Source organism: Anolis sagrei, chromosome 2, assembly GCF_037176765.1.
Source record: "Anolis sagrei isolate rAnoSag1 chromosome 2, rAnoSag1.mat, whole genome shotgun sequence".
Taxonomy (NCBI): Eukaryota; Metazoa; Chordata; class Lepidosauria; order Squamata; family Dactyloidae; genus Anolis; species Anolis sagrei.
This window is the reverse complement of record NC_090022.1, coordinates 156,571,657-156,585,755: the sequence shown is the minus strand read 5'-3', so window position 1 is coordinate 156,585,755 and position 14,099 is coordinate 156,571,657.

The following is a 14,099-nucleotide window of genomic DNA, read 5'->3' as shown; positions in this document are numbered from 1 at the left end:
TACTCTCATGTCCCCACATGGGGATCTGGGGCTGACAGAGGGAGCTCATCTGCACTCTCCTTGGATTCAAACCTGCGACCTGTCAGTCTTTAGTCCTGCTGGCACGAAGGCTTAACGCACTGCACCACCAGGGGCTCCTAACACATCGATATCTATCACACAACAAGGTTGTCTTGTTTTAAGATAGAGCAACGTTTTTTCAAACTCTGCTCCTCCGGGTGTTTTGGACTTCCAGCTCCCAGAAATCCCAGCTGTTAGGAATTGTGGGAGCTGAAGTCCAAAACATCTGAATGAGCAGAGTTTGAGAAACACTGAGGGTGAGCAATCACCATGAATCAAAGTTCTGGCTTGAGATTTCCATCACCTTCTATTGAACTATTTTTCAATAGAATCAGCGATGAGGAGTTGTTATGATATCTCCATTGTAGCTCATTTCTTTTCTCTATATTGTCACTACCTGCTGTTTTGTCATACATCACCATAATGGCTCCATGTGGAAAAAGTGATGGCATTTTTTCAAGCTGGGCAAAACTAAAATCAGGTAGTGTATATGCACGTGTGTAGACATGCATGTGTTTGCTAATCTGCAAGTCCGAACTGAACCTTCAAGGTTAATGGCAAGATGGGGGGAAGTGCCTTTGTGATTTCTTGAATGCATGGCTTTCTGAACATCATATGTTCAGACGTTTCTGGGGCAGCAAAAGCCTTCTGTGCTTTTGCATGCCTCTAGTCAAAGAAAGAGAGAGGGAGTGAATTAAGTAGTAATTCTGACGTCATTAGGATTGGAAGGATACCTCTGTCTTGCTCGGAGGGGATGGAGGCAGCATATGGCAAAAAGTGAAAATTATACAGGAGGATAGCAAGTTGCCTTGAAGCATAAGGAGAATGTTAGTAATTAGCCAGCCCAGTAAGCAAGTGGTAATGCTTATGGCAAGATTGGAGTAGAATGGTTCTTTCCTCTTTGTGATCAAATCTACCTCTTTCACAATTGGCTGTTTCAATTTCATTGCATTTGTATCGACAATTGCCATTTAAACTGGAACAGCATTCCAGACTTAGACAATAGCCTTGTGGCAATATCCTAAAGCAGTCCTGGGGAAACTGTGGGTCTCCATTTACTGAGATAAATGCATTTCCTTACTTGGAAGTAAGCCTCATGGCTACTATGATGATCTCCATACTAGTGAAAGGAGGAAATTTTGCTGTTGCCGCCACCAGGATCCCAGTAGAAAACATCATTGCCAACATCGAATCAGCAATTTATCGCCTCCCCGAGGAAGAAGCAGAAGAAGTAAGAGGGGAAGCAGCAAGGATCCTGAAAAAGGCAAAACTTCCCTCCAGTAACATTACAAGGAAGGAAAGACAAGCCATCAAAGACCTCAACTCAGACCCTGAGATCATCATTTTCCCAGCAGACAAGGGGAATGCCACAGTAATCATGGATACAGAACAATACAAGGAGAAGGTCAGAAAACTCCTGGACCCTACTATATATAGAAAACTTAAACTAGACCCAACTGCCAAAATAACCAGGAAGACCAACACTCTGATTAAGAACTCCTCAATCAACTTCGACATACGACAACAGCTATGTAAATCGGAAGCCCTTCCACCTAGGCTTTATGGACTCCCAAAAATCCATAAGGAATCCACCCCACTCAGACCTATTGTGAGTGCCATTGGATCCCCCACGTACGACTTAGCAAAATTTCTTGCTGCCCAGTTACAAAGCCATATTGGGCTCACTACACACTACATCTTGGACTCAGCCCACTTCATAGAAAAAATCAGCAATTTGAAGTCAAATACCAACAACAAACTGATCAGCTTCGATGTAGTGTCTCTATTTACCATGGTCCCGGTCGCAGACACCATTGCACTCATCAACCAGAGATTCCCAGAAGACATCATAGCTCTGTTTCACCACTGCCTCACCACCAGCTACTTTCAGTGGGACAGTGAGTTCTACAAACAGAAAGATGGAGTAGCTATGGGGAGCCCTCTCAGCCCGGTCATAGCTAATTTCTACATGGAACACTTTGAAAAACAAGCCCCGGAAACAGCAACAAAAAGCCCATTATGTGGTTCAGATATGTGGATGACACCTTCACCATTTGGAGCCACGGAGAAGAAGGACCATCTTAGCAGCATCCACACAAACATCCAGTTCACCATGGAAAAAGAAAAGGAAGGAAGACTGCCTTTTCTAGATGTCCTAGTCATCCGCAAACTAGATCAACAATTGGGTCACACCGTTTACAGAAAACCTACACGCACGGATAGATATCTACATAAAAACTCCAACCATCACCCAAGTCAAAAAAGAAGCACCATTAAAGCCTTGGCAGACTGTACAAAAAGAATCTGCGAACCCCACCTCTTTCAAGATGAACTGAACCACCTCAACTGGGCTCTCCAGGCCAATGGATACTCCACCTCAGACATCAGAAGAGCTGCAAGACCAAGAACAAGCCATGAGAATAAAGATGAAGATCCACCCAGAGAAAAAGTGTTCTTGCCATACATCAAGGGAACCATTGACCACATAGGGAAGCTGATGAGGAAACATAACATACAAACCACTTACAGACCCACCAAGAAAATCCAACAAATGCTTAGTTCAGCAAAGGACAAGAGGGATCCTCTCACTTCTGCAGGAGTCTACCATGTACCATGCAGCTGTGGACAAGTCTACATAGGGACCACCAAACGCAGCGCCCAAACACGAATCCAGGAACATGAAAGGCACTGCAGACTACTTCAACCAGAGAAGTCAGCCATAGCAGAGCACCTGATGAACCAGCCTGGACACAGCATATTATTTGAGAACACAAAAATGCTGGACCACTCTCACAACCACCATGTCAGACTACACAGAGAAGCCACTGAAATACACAAGCATGTAGAGAATTTCAACAGAAAGGAGGAAACCATGAAAATGAACAAAATCTGGCTACCAGTATTAAAAAACTCTAAAATTGCAACAGCACAACAACAGAGAGGAAGCAGGCAGGGACATCTAATTACCTCTCAACAAAAGTTTGCCCCAGGCACAGACAGGCCATTGTATGCTAATCAAGGTGGTCAGTTGAAACATTCACACCTAGCTCCAGCAGAGAAGAGTTCTTTGTCCCACCCAGGTCATTCCACAGATATATAAACCTTTTGCCTAGTTCCAACAGACCTCACTACCTCTGAGGATGCTTGCCATAGATGCAGGGGAAACGTCAAGAGAGAATGCCTCTAGACCATGGCCATATAGCCCGAGAAAAAAAAACCCTACAACAACCCAGAAATAGTTCTTGTGGGTTTTTTCGGGCTATATGGCCATGTTCTAGAGGCATTTCTCCTGACGTTTCGCCTGCATCTATGGCAAGCTTCCTCAGAGGTGAGGAAGCTTGCCATAGATGCAGGCGAAACGTCAGGAGAAATGCCTCTAGAACATGGCCATATAGCCCGAAAAAAACCACAAGAACTGAGTGATTCCAGCCATGAAAGCCTTCGACAATAGAACCCAGAAATATTTTCTGTTCCTGGTTTGAAAGTGTTATTTCCTGTTTAATTGTGTGATACTTAGTTTGAAAATAGTTGCTATACTTCAGAAACTTTGTTTTTTGTGGCTGCCACAAACTATGTTGTATTGGCTGAGACTCTATGGGATATTTATTGAAAAACTATAGCAAAATGTCCCACAAAAACAAACCTTTTGCAGTTCAATAAACGTTTTCCATGTTTTTATGACAGAACCAATTAGGAAATGACATTTATAACCCAGGAATGAAAGTCAAATTACATATTGTTATCAGAAAGAGCAATTCTGATCAAGAAGCACCAATGGGCAAACATAAAAAACTTTACTGAATAGAAGAATAGTTTTTTACTGGCTGTATCATCAACAGGTCGGTGACATGACTGATAGTCAAACTTTCTCACAGACAGACAACACTATAGAGTTACAGAACTGTGGAATAAAGGGCACCCATGAATAAAACAAGGCTGTCTGGCAGATCTAGCCATGGACCACGCTTGAACGCATAGGCAGGGTGCAGGGAGAGTTGCGTAAACCAATCCAGAGGATGTGTGAATGATTCAAAGTGCTTTAATGTTAACGGCTGCCTACAACAGTCTGTCTGAACATCATGCTTCTGCTCTTTGGCAAGCCCAATCCAGCACTTCCCTAGGATAACTGTAGCGGAAATGTTTGGCATCCTTGCCAGAAATTCAGCCTTTCTTTCCTGGTTTAAAAGATTCCTGAAGAAAAAGGCAGAATTTTTCACATTCTGTATTATTCACTTTGGAAGTTGCAAGGTGGCTGAGAGGTAGTGTTTACACAAGGATCTGGTAACCTGGGGCACATCCAGAGAGTGTATGAATGGATTTTGACACCACTTTAACTACAAGGACTCAATGCTATGGATTTCTCGAATTTTATTTGGTGAGGCATCAAAACTATTTGACAGAGAAGGTTAAAGGCTTTGTAAAGTTACAGCTCTCGTGATTTCATAGCATTGAGACAATGAAGTTAAAATGGTGTCAAACTGCAATAATTTTACAGTGTAGATCAGGGGTCCACAAACTTTTTAAACAGAGGGCCAGGTCATAGTCTCTCAAACTGTTGGAGGGCCGGATTATAATTTGACAAAAAATGAATGAATTCCTATGCACAGTGCACATATCTTATTTGTAGTGCAAAAAACACTTTAGAACAATACAATAATTAAAATGCAGAACAAAATATAAACAAATATAACAAATTTATATTAACAAATATAAACAAATTAGTATATAAACAATTATAAACAAATTATATAAATTATATAACAAATATAAACAATTAGTCAAGAGATGAATTGGATTGTTTATTGATATATGTATTGTGGATCGTGTTTTTATGCTTTTAAACTGTATACTGTTGTTTGTTATAAGTTGTTGTAAACCGCGTTGAGTCGCCGGCTAGGCTGAGAAACGGCAGTATACAAGTATAGCAAATAAATAAATAAATAAATATTTCTGGGTTGTCGTAGGTTTTATTTAGTAAATAAATAAGTATTTCATTGGGAAGTGTGGGGCTGCTTTTGGTTGATGAGATAGGGTTGTTGTTGTTGTTGTTGTTGTTGTTGTTGTGTGCTTTCAGGTCATTTCAGACTTAGGTTGACCCTGAGTGAGGGCTGGGTAAATGACCTTGGAGGGCCATATTCGACCCCCAGGCCATAGTTTGAAGACCCTTGGAGTAGATGTACCCTCGGAGACAGCTATCTATTTATTAACTATCATTGGATTAATTTCTATACCGTCTTTCTCCCAGGAAAGGACCCAAAGCACTTTACAGCATAAAACAAAACATCTAAAATAATTCAATTATAGCATCAGAGAATAATAATAATAAAACAAATACATTATTATTTTAAAGCCAAGATCAGAATCAAGACAGTTGAATTATTTTAAAACAGAACAAAAAAGGGGAAAGAACCATACTAAATATTAGTGGTCTAAAGCCTATTTGAATAAAAAGGTATTTTTATGCAGGTAGTTGGAGAGCAGAGAGGGGGCCAGCCAAGGTTCACACCAACCTTCCAATCAGCAAGTTCTGTAGCTTAGTGGTTTAACCTGCTGCACCTGCTGCACCACCACAACTCCTCTTCAAAGTAAGTACTGCACAAATAAACAGGAAATAACATTTTCAAATCAGGAACAGATTTTTTCCAACTTTTTTTACATAGTGTAATTTATCTAGAGCAGGGGTCCTCAAACTAAGGCCCAAGGGCCGGATACGGCCCTCCAAGGTCATTTACTCGCCCCTTGCTCAGCGTCAACCTAAGTGTGAAACGACTTGAAAGCACAACAACAACAACAACAACAATCCTATCTCATCAGCCAAAAGTAGGCTCACACTTCCCATTGAAATACTAATAAGTTTATATTTGTTAAAATTGTTCTTCATTTAAATTATTGTATTGTTTTAAGTGTTTTTTTGCACTACAAATAAGATATGTGCAGTGTGCATAGGAATTCATTCTTTTTTCTTTTTTCTTTTTTTTGCAAATTATAATCTGGTCCTCCAACAATTTGAGGGACTGTGAGCTGGCCCTCTGTTTAAACAGTTTGAGGATCCCTGATCTAGAGCATAGACCCCATCTTTCAGTTATTTCAAAGGAGCAATGCCACACTTTAATCCCTCCCGCCATTGTTCCACCTCTGATTCCCTCGAGCAAATCCCAATGCGTCCAAAGCTGAGTTAACCAAAGCGAGAGGAAATAAAAACTCACGCCAAACTTGCTAGTTTGACACACAAGCGGATGGCTTTGCAATGAGCCACTAACCATTTTATTTTGCAGGAGGCATTTTGCGATTTGTGGTACTCCTCTGAACTCTACCTTCCAGTTTAGAAGTATCACTCAAGGGGCTCTCAGCCTCCACTGCTCCATAGCCTGGGATTAAAATAGCAGAGCCACAAAGTCGCTAGGATGAAGATGATGGACAGCTTTGCAAATTGTTCCAAGTGAACCATAAAACTGTCACATAAATGAGACATGCTAGTTGTGATGGCCCCGTGCTTTCCAGAAAGCTTCCAGAAATAAAGCAGGGCTATAATGGAAGACTTTGGTATGGCATTAAACATTAATTAGGGCTTACACAAGATGAATATAGAAAAGGATTAGCAACACACTGTGAATTTGCCAGAGTGAAGATCAAGCAGAAGCTTTTGGGTTTTTTTCCCCTTCCTTATTTGTTATGGTGTTTGAACTTTGACATCATGGCTCATTATACTCAACAGAGAAAAAAAATCACATTAGAAAAATAATGAATTGACAGAAGAAAACACTCTCTTTTTTTGTTTTGTTCCCTTCAGTCATCTCTTCCATTTGGCTCACACAAACAATGTAAGGGAAGTGCTTCTTCTCAATTATTCACAGAACGACTGACTGGAAGGGCATTTGAAATGCTGCTGCCATCTGAGGTCATCGTGAGGTATTTGTGGAGTACTGGATGCTTGAATTGGATTGAAAAGCTACTAATCCAAGTAAGCCTGGATGGAGGTATATGCTTCAGGAACTTCCATTGCCAAAAGACAGAGAGATGGAATTTTTGTTGTTAATGCCAATCAATCTGACTTTGATTTATGATGACTCTATGGACAAGAGACCTCCAAATCACTCTTTCATCAACAAGACAGTATTATGACTCAATTGATTGAGTCTATCCTACTGCCCTCTGCCTGACCAAGCATTATTGTTTTTTTCTGAGTCAGGTACAGCTGGCCATCCATATTCACAAATTCGGTACCATAGTTACTTACTTACTTTACTTAGACAATCCCTCGTTGGCTGAGTAGGATAGTCTTCCAAGATCAGTATTCTTGTGGGTCCGTAGGTGACTGTGGAGCTCTATTCTTGATCTGCATCTTCTCCCGCAGTGAGGGCATTGGTTTCAAGGTGGAAGGCGGTCTCGGTCAGGGTTGGCTTGACATGCCTTCCTCTTGGCACGTTTCTCTCTTCCACCCTCCATTCGTGCTTCTTCAAATTCTGCAGCACTGCTGGTCACAGCTGACCTCCAGCTGGAGCGTTCAAGGGCCAGGGCTTCCCAGTTCTCAGTGTCTATGCCAGAGTTTTTAAGGCTGGTTTTGAGCCCATCTTTAAATCTCTTTTTCTGTCCACCAACATTTCGTTTTCCATTCTTGAATTTGGAGTAGAGCAACTGCTTTGGGAGACGGTGGTCGGGCATCTGGACAACATGGCCGGTCCAGCAGAGTTGATGGTGGAGGACCATTGCTTCAAGGCTGGTGGTCTTTGCTTCTTCCAGCATGCTGACGTTTGTCCGCTTGTCTTCCCAAGAGATTAGCAGGATTTTCCAGAGGCACTCAAAGTGGTTCACTTCTGGTCAAAGGAAATTTAGTATAATGTCAAGTTTTTAACTTGGTTTGTGGTTTTTTTTTTAACACATTACAACTGTATTCACAATTTGCTCCTGACGTCATAAATAAATAAATATTTTTTCCACTCTGTAAGTCTTAATATAAAAATATTCAAAGCAACTTATGAGATTCCTAAAATACAAAGAATGGATAGAGCAATCCAAAAATGATTCAGCTAGGTATCCTATAATAAAACAAAGCACAGGTTAAAACCATTCAATTTAAAACAGGTTTAATCCACATTATAAAAATGGAATAAAAAGGTCTTAGAAGGCCTCCAGAATCTTGAAAGATTTAGGTTTCTTTGTATAATTGGCTGCCTCAGGAGATGCGTGCACGTGTGTGTAAATTCATAGAAGCTGTTATTGACTCCAATATTAGTGGGGTGATGAACCCGCTCTGATTCTAATCTGAACTTTAAAAGAGGAATCCAAGGTTATGAATCCTGTATCCTAAAAGGTTCAGCCCCTTTATGTATGTGCCTTGAAGTCTCCTGTTGAATTATGGCAACCCCATTAATTTCTGTGTTTTTTCTCAGCTCCTTTCTCTGAAATATTAGTCTACAGTGCCTGCTATTTGTTGGTGGTCTCCCATTCAAGTACTAACCTTAGTAGTGCAATTAGTCCTGCTCTTAACTTTGAACAAGATGTCGAAGTCCAGAATCATAAGCTGTTCGCAGCCAAGAGACACTAACTGTGACCAGGAGCAAGACATAGTGTGTTTCAAATGATTCTGAGTCAAGCAAATCATAAATCAGAATCAGAATTCCAGGGAGTAACTGTAGCCAAGTCATTAAAGTCCTGCAGAAGTTGTACATAAATCTATCAGCAACAACTTTATAAGCTGAGCTCTCAGAGAGGAGGGCTGAGGTTGTTTCCAGAGCAGTATCTAGTGTTCGTAATTGCCTTTTATAGGTGGCAAGTTCAGTCAGTGTACAGATCCCAGGCAGTATTTAAGGAGAGTGTTCCACCGCTATTGTCATCCCAGTGTCTGATTTGCAGTCTCTCAATTTGTCTGCAGGGAACAGTATGGGCCAGATATCTGAGCCTTTGCCTTTCTCTAGCACTGGGAGATCTTTCCTCCAACTCTTCTTCCTGGTCTGGACATGATTTGAACTGCTAAACGGAAGGACCCGCCTACCTGTGTGACCGCATTTCTGTGTACGAACCCACACGATCTCTTCGATCATCTGGAGAGGCCCTGCTCTGACTCCTACCCCTTTCACAGGCACGATTGGTGTGGATGAGGGAGAGGGCCTTCTCTATGGTGGCCCCCCAACTCTGGAACTCACTCCCCAAGGATATCAGACAGGTCCCCACATTGGCAGTCTTTAGGAAGAGACTGAAAACGTGACTGTTCCAGTGTGCCTTCCCTGAATAAGGAAACAATGCCCTGCTCTGATTAATTTTCTTCAATTGTCCTCAGAAGCACTTTACAACCCATGGGTTGGTCTCCCTACATTATCTTTTAAAACCCTCCTGCTTAGATACATCCTACCTCTGTTCACACCCAGTGTTTATTTTAATTTTTTTAATTTATTACATCTGGCCTGGCCATAAGGTTTTAAATTCTCTGTGTTATTGTTTATATGTGAGTTATATTAATTGTACTGTTTTATTTGCTTGCTGCTTTGTTTTTACTGATGTGTTGTTGGGCTTGGCCTTATGTAAGCCACCCCGAGTCCCCTTGGGGAGTTGGTGGCGAGATATAAATAAAGTATTATTATTATTATTATTATTATTATTATTATTAGGCTGCTGATAGTAATGAGAAGAAATATCTTATAGGTGACCTCCTGTAAACACGTTTGATTTAGATCCACTCACACATATTGAGCTGTTTGCAAGTAGATCTTATTGATCAGAATGGACCTCCTTCTTCAAATCTGCATGTTCAGCAATGGAGAATGAGGCAGGAGTTGCTCAAGAGCATAATGTCAGAGTCTAGGAGCTCAGCCCTATTTGGGCAGTGGTGATTTGTGGTCTTCGTGTCAGTAAGGCAAGAAATCCACTCTGGGTTTTAGTCCAAACTTTAAAGATGCTGAATGAGTTTGGTGGTAGGGTTCAGCACCTTGGATTATGCTTTTAAAGTCTTGACTTAAACACAGAAAGGATTCACTGCCTCAATGACATGGAAAGTGCCTCTTGTTCACGAGCGCTCTACACAAGAATAAGGCAAACTGGAGGCATTAGGATAGAAAACACCGAATTTTCTTTCATTCCTGGTCAGCCCCTTCATATCTTCAATGCGATGCTCTACTTCTCTTTATCTTGAAGCTTCCCCACTGAGTCACTCAAAACTCTGCTTTGGAGAGCTTCTCAGTCTTCTGGAGTAGACACAGATAAGGTAAAGGGGCTTCTCGGTCCTCTGAAGCAGGCAGGAAATCAACCTCTTCCAAGATGGATAGGCTAGATAAATACTATGGAAAGTCAGCATAATAGATGAATTACAGTACCAGAAGACCAATGCGGGGGGAGGGGGGATTCACAATTGTTGCTCCCCCCCCCCCCGCATAACCTTCAGCAAGTTCAACTGTCTTAGTCCAAGAGGAAGACAATAGCAACCCTCACCTGAATAAATCATAGCAAGATAATGTACTTGAAGGTACATTAAGAACAAAGGTAATTTCCATATTGACACTGAATGAGAAAACTGAAGTTCTCATATTTTCTAACTACGGCAGACTCATATATAGCATGCTGTTTTCTTTGGCTATAAAACTAAGGGAGAAAAGTAGAGAGTGGGAGTGATTTTATGTGATCAGTAATGGACTGACTTTGGACTATAATTCTTAACCCATGGAACTTACTTACATGAATGTTTTAATAATTGATTTTAACAATTGTTTTAACTGGAACTGTTTTATAATTTATGTATTGGCATCAAATAGTTGCCTGTTGTGAGGCTGCCCTGAGAGGGCTGAGAAGAACAGGATACAAATGCATGAAATAAATAAACAATAAATAATGGGATTTTCAGCAAAGATAATATTCTTATTGGACTAGAAGTGAGGAAACTATGTTTCACATCCTCTTGAGGCTGTGAGACTTATTGGATAGTCTTGGGTTTTCAGGCTTCCTTCTCATCACCTGGTTGTTATGAGAATAAAAAAGGAGGAAAAGAACCATGAACTTGGAGAAAAGATAGTACATATATATATATTTAAAATAACAGCCTTGATATAAGCCCTAACTACAGCTTGCTACAAGAAATCTCCTGTTCCTGCAGAGCACATTTTTATTGCTAGGTATAATCCAGAATCGTGAGAAGATGTGAAATTGGATCTTGGCAGACTACAGTTAGGTTCAGCATGGTGTAGTATTTACTGAAAACTAATTCACTCAACTGGGATTAGTTTCTTGTCAGTTTCTGCTGCTCTCTCAACAGATTCAAGAGATGCAGGCGAAACGTCAGGAGAAATGCCTCTAGAACATGGCTCTATAGCCCGAAAAAACCCACAAGAACCCAGTGATTCCAGCCATGAAAGCCTTCGACAATAGATTCAAGAGAGTGAATAAAGCAATTACCACCATCATTATCATGAGCAGAAGGCCAAGATTATTCAGACACAATTATAAGCCAGACTCTTGGTTATAACTCCAGAGAATGGCATTTATTGTTATTATTTTACTGACACAAAAGTGCAGTATGTCACAGCAAATGAGATGTATATGCTGGATTTCGTATCACAAAATCACAAGTTGAACACTTCCCAAGCGACAAGGACTGTGTGATGTATTTTCAAATGATGCACGCAGATCCAAGTAAGGTGGCCTTTTGCAGTTTAATTTTGTCAATGTTTATTGATTTTGTCAATGTTTATTGTTTCCAAATGCCGGCTGAGATCTTTTGGCACAACACTCAGTGTGCCAATGACCACTGGGACCACCTGTACTGGTTTATGCCAGAGCCTTTGCAGTTCGATTTTGAGGTCCTGATAACAGCTGAATGTTTCCTGTTGTTTTTCCTCAATGCGACTGTCATGTGGTATGGCAACATCAATAATCTTAACTTTTTTCTTTTCCACAGTTATGATTATTATTATTTTACTGACACAAAACCACAGTATGTCACAGCATACGAGATCTATATGCTGAATTTCGTATAAACAAATCACAAGTCGAACACTTCCCAAGTGTCTAGGACTGTGTGATGTATTTTTGAATGATGCACGCAGATCCAAGTAAGGAGGCCTTTTGCAGTTGCCAGATCATAATTTTGTTAATGTTTATTGTTTCCAAATGCCGGCTGAGATCTTTTGGCACGGCACCCAGTGTGCCAATGACCACTGGGACCATCTGTATTTGTTAATGCCAGAGCCTTTGCAGTTCGATTTTGAGGTCCTGATAGTGGCTGAGTTTTTCCTGTTGTTTTTTCTCAATTCAGCTGTCACCTGGTATGGCGAGTGGCGACATCAATAATCTAAACCTTTTTCTTTTCCACAATTGTGATGTCTGGTGTATTGTATTCCAAAACTGTCAGTCTGGATTCGAAAGTCCTACAGTATTTTTGCATGTTCATTTTGCACAATCTTTGCAGGTTTATGATCCCACCAGTTCTTTACTGGTGGCAGGTGGTACTTGTGACATAAGTTCCAGTGAATCATTATTTATTATTATTATTATTATTATTATTATTATTATTATTATTATTATATTTATACGCCATTTTATTTCCTCTGAAGGGGAGTCAAAGCAGCTTAACATAAAACCATCAGCATAGTTATTTGAAATATACAAGTACCCTAACATTAAAACAGAATTAAATATTAACAGTATTTTAAAATTCCCAGTAAAAAAACCATTAAAATGTCAGAATATAATGGTTATGGTGTAAAAATTGCTTCAAGTTTAAACTGTATGGTTTCATAAATGCATGGGTTAAAACAATAGAGATGTGTAGAATTGGTAGAGTGCCACTTTTGGAGTGCAAATCGGAAATGAAGGTCTGCAATGTGCTTCGTGCAGGGTGCTGAGATGTGAACAGACATGACCACAGAATGTAGTGTACATATTTTGTAAATAAAGATACAGTGCTGCTTTCATCGAAAGCTGATTTGGTGAGTCTGGTGTTTTTCCAACTTCCTGTCTCCAAGAAGTTCCTTGCAAGGTCGAAGCAGCTGAGATAAGAACAGTGATTTATCTCAATGTTCTTGATATAAAACAAATTCAAAGTTCAAAACTACAGCACCCCCTGAATTGATCTTTGAAGGACAGCAAATCTCTTTCATCATTATTTTCCACCTGGAGGAGCTGTCAACTAGAGTACAGGGACTTAGCAACCCTTGGTGCAAGTATGTTGCCCATTCTTTTATATCCAGCAGATCCTTCTTGCTTGTATCTGACTTGTGTACTGTCACCATCTAGTTTTGTGGTAGGAATGTATAGGAATGCAAAGTTTGATGCTTACCTACATATGTCTGGCATCTCCTTTGTTCAGAGATCTTCTAGTAAGGGTCAGGAGGGGCACACTGCTCTTGTCACAGATATTGATTTTAGAGATTTCAGAGCACGTCTTTTAGTTTCCCAACCCTAACAAGCACTTAAGGAGCCTTCTTTTTGAAATCTCTAGTATATAGTAGGGCTGCAAGCCTGTGATGGGCAAATTCAAAGACAAATGAGAATGAGGCTCCATGCACAGAGGTTTTAGAGAACATTTTAGGGTTTAATGATAAAGCACTACTAATAGATACTAATAGTTTCCCCCTTCCTGCTAACAAACTGGGGATATGTAAAACATCGCTCAATTTGTAATTTTAGTGGAAGGTTGTATTTCATTTAAATAGGAATGTATGCTTTTTTTTTTTTTTTTGGTTTCTGCTTCCCAAACACAGCTATTGCTGTGCTCATGAGAAAAAAAATGAAGCAAGAAGGGCTGTATTTTAATTCAGAGGGACTCAGAAGTTAAATCTTTGGCCAATTCCTCCAATGGTTAATCCATCAGAAGAGAGAGTCCGTCTACAGCAGACTTCCTTAAAACTGCTATTTATTTATTTATCATGTCAGGAGCGAACCAAACAGTTGTATGGCATTAAAAACAAACAAACAAACAAACAGAAGTACAATATCCATCACTCCCAGGCACCATATCTGGAAATACTGAGGGATTCTCTGATTTTGTGACGAGATTTATAGTCCAACACGTCAACTGGGTGTTGCATTTGGAGATGATTTATTTCTAGTCTTCT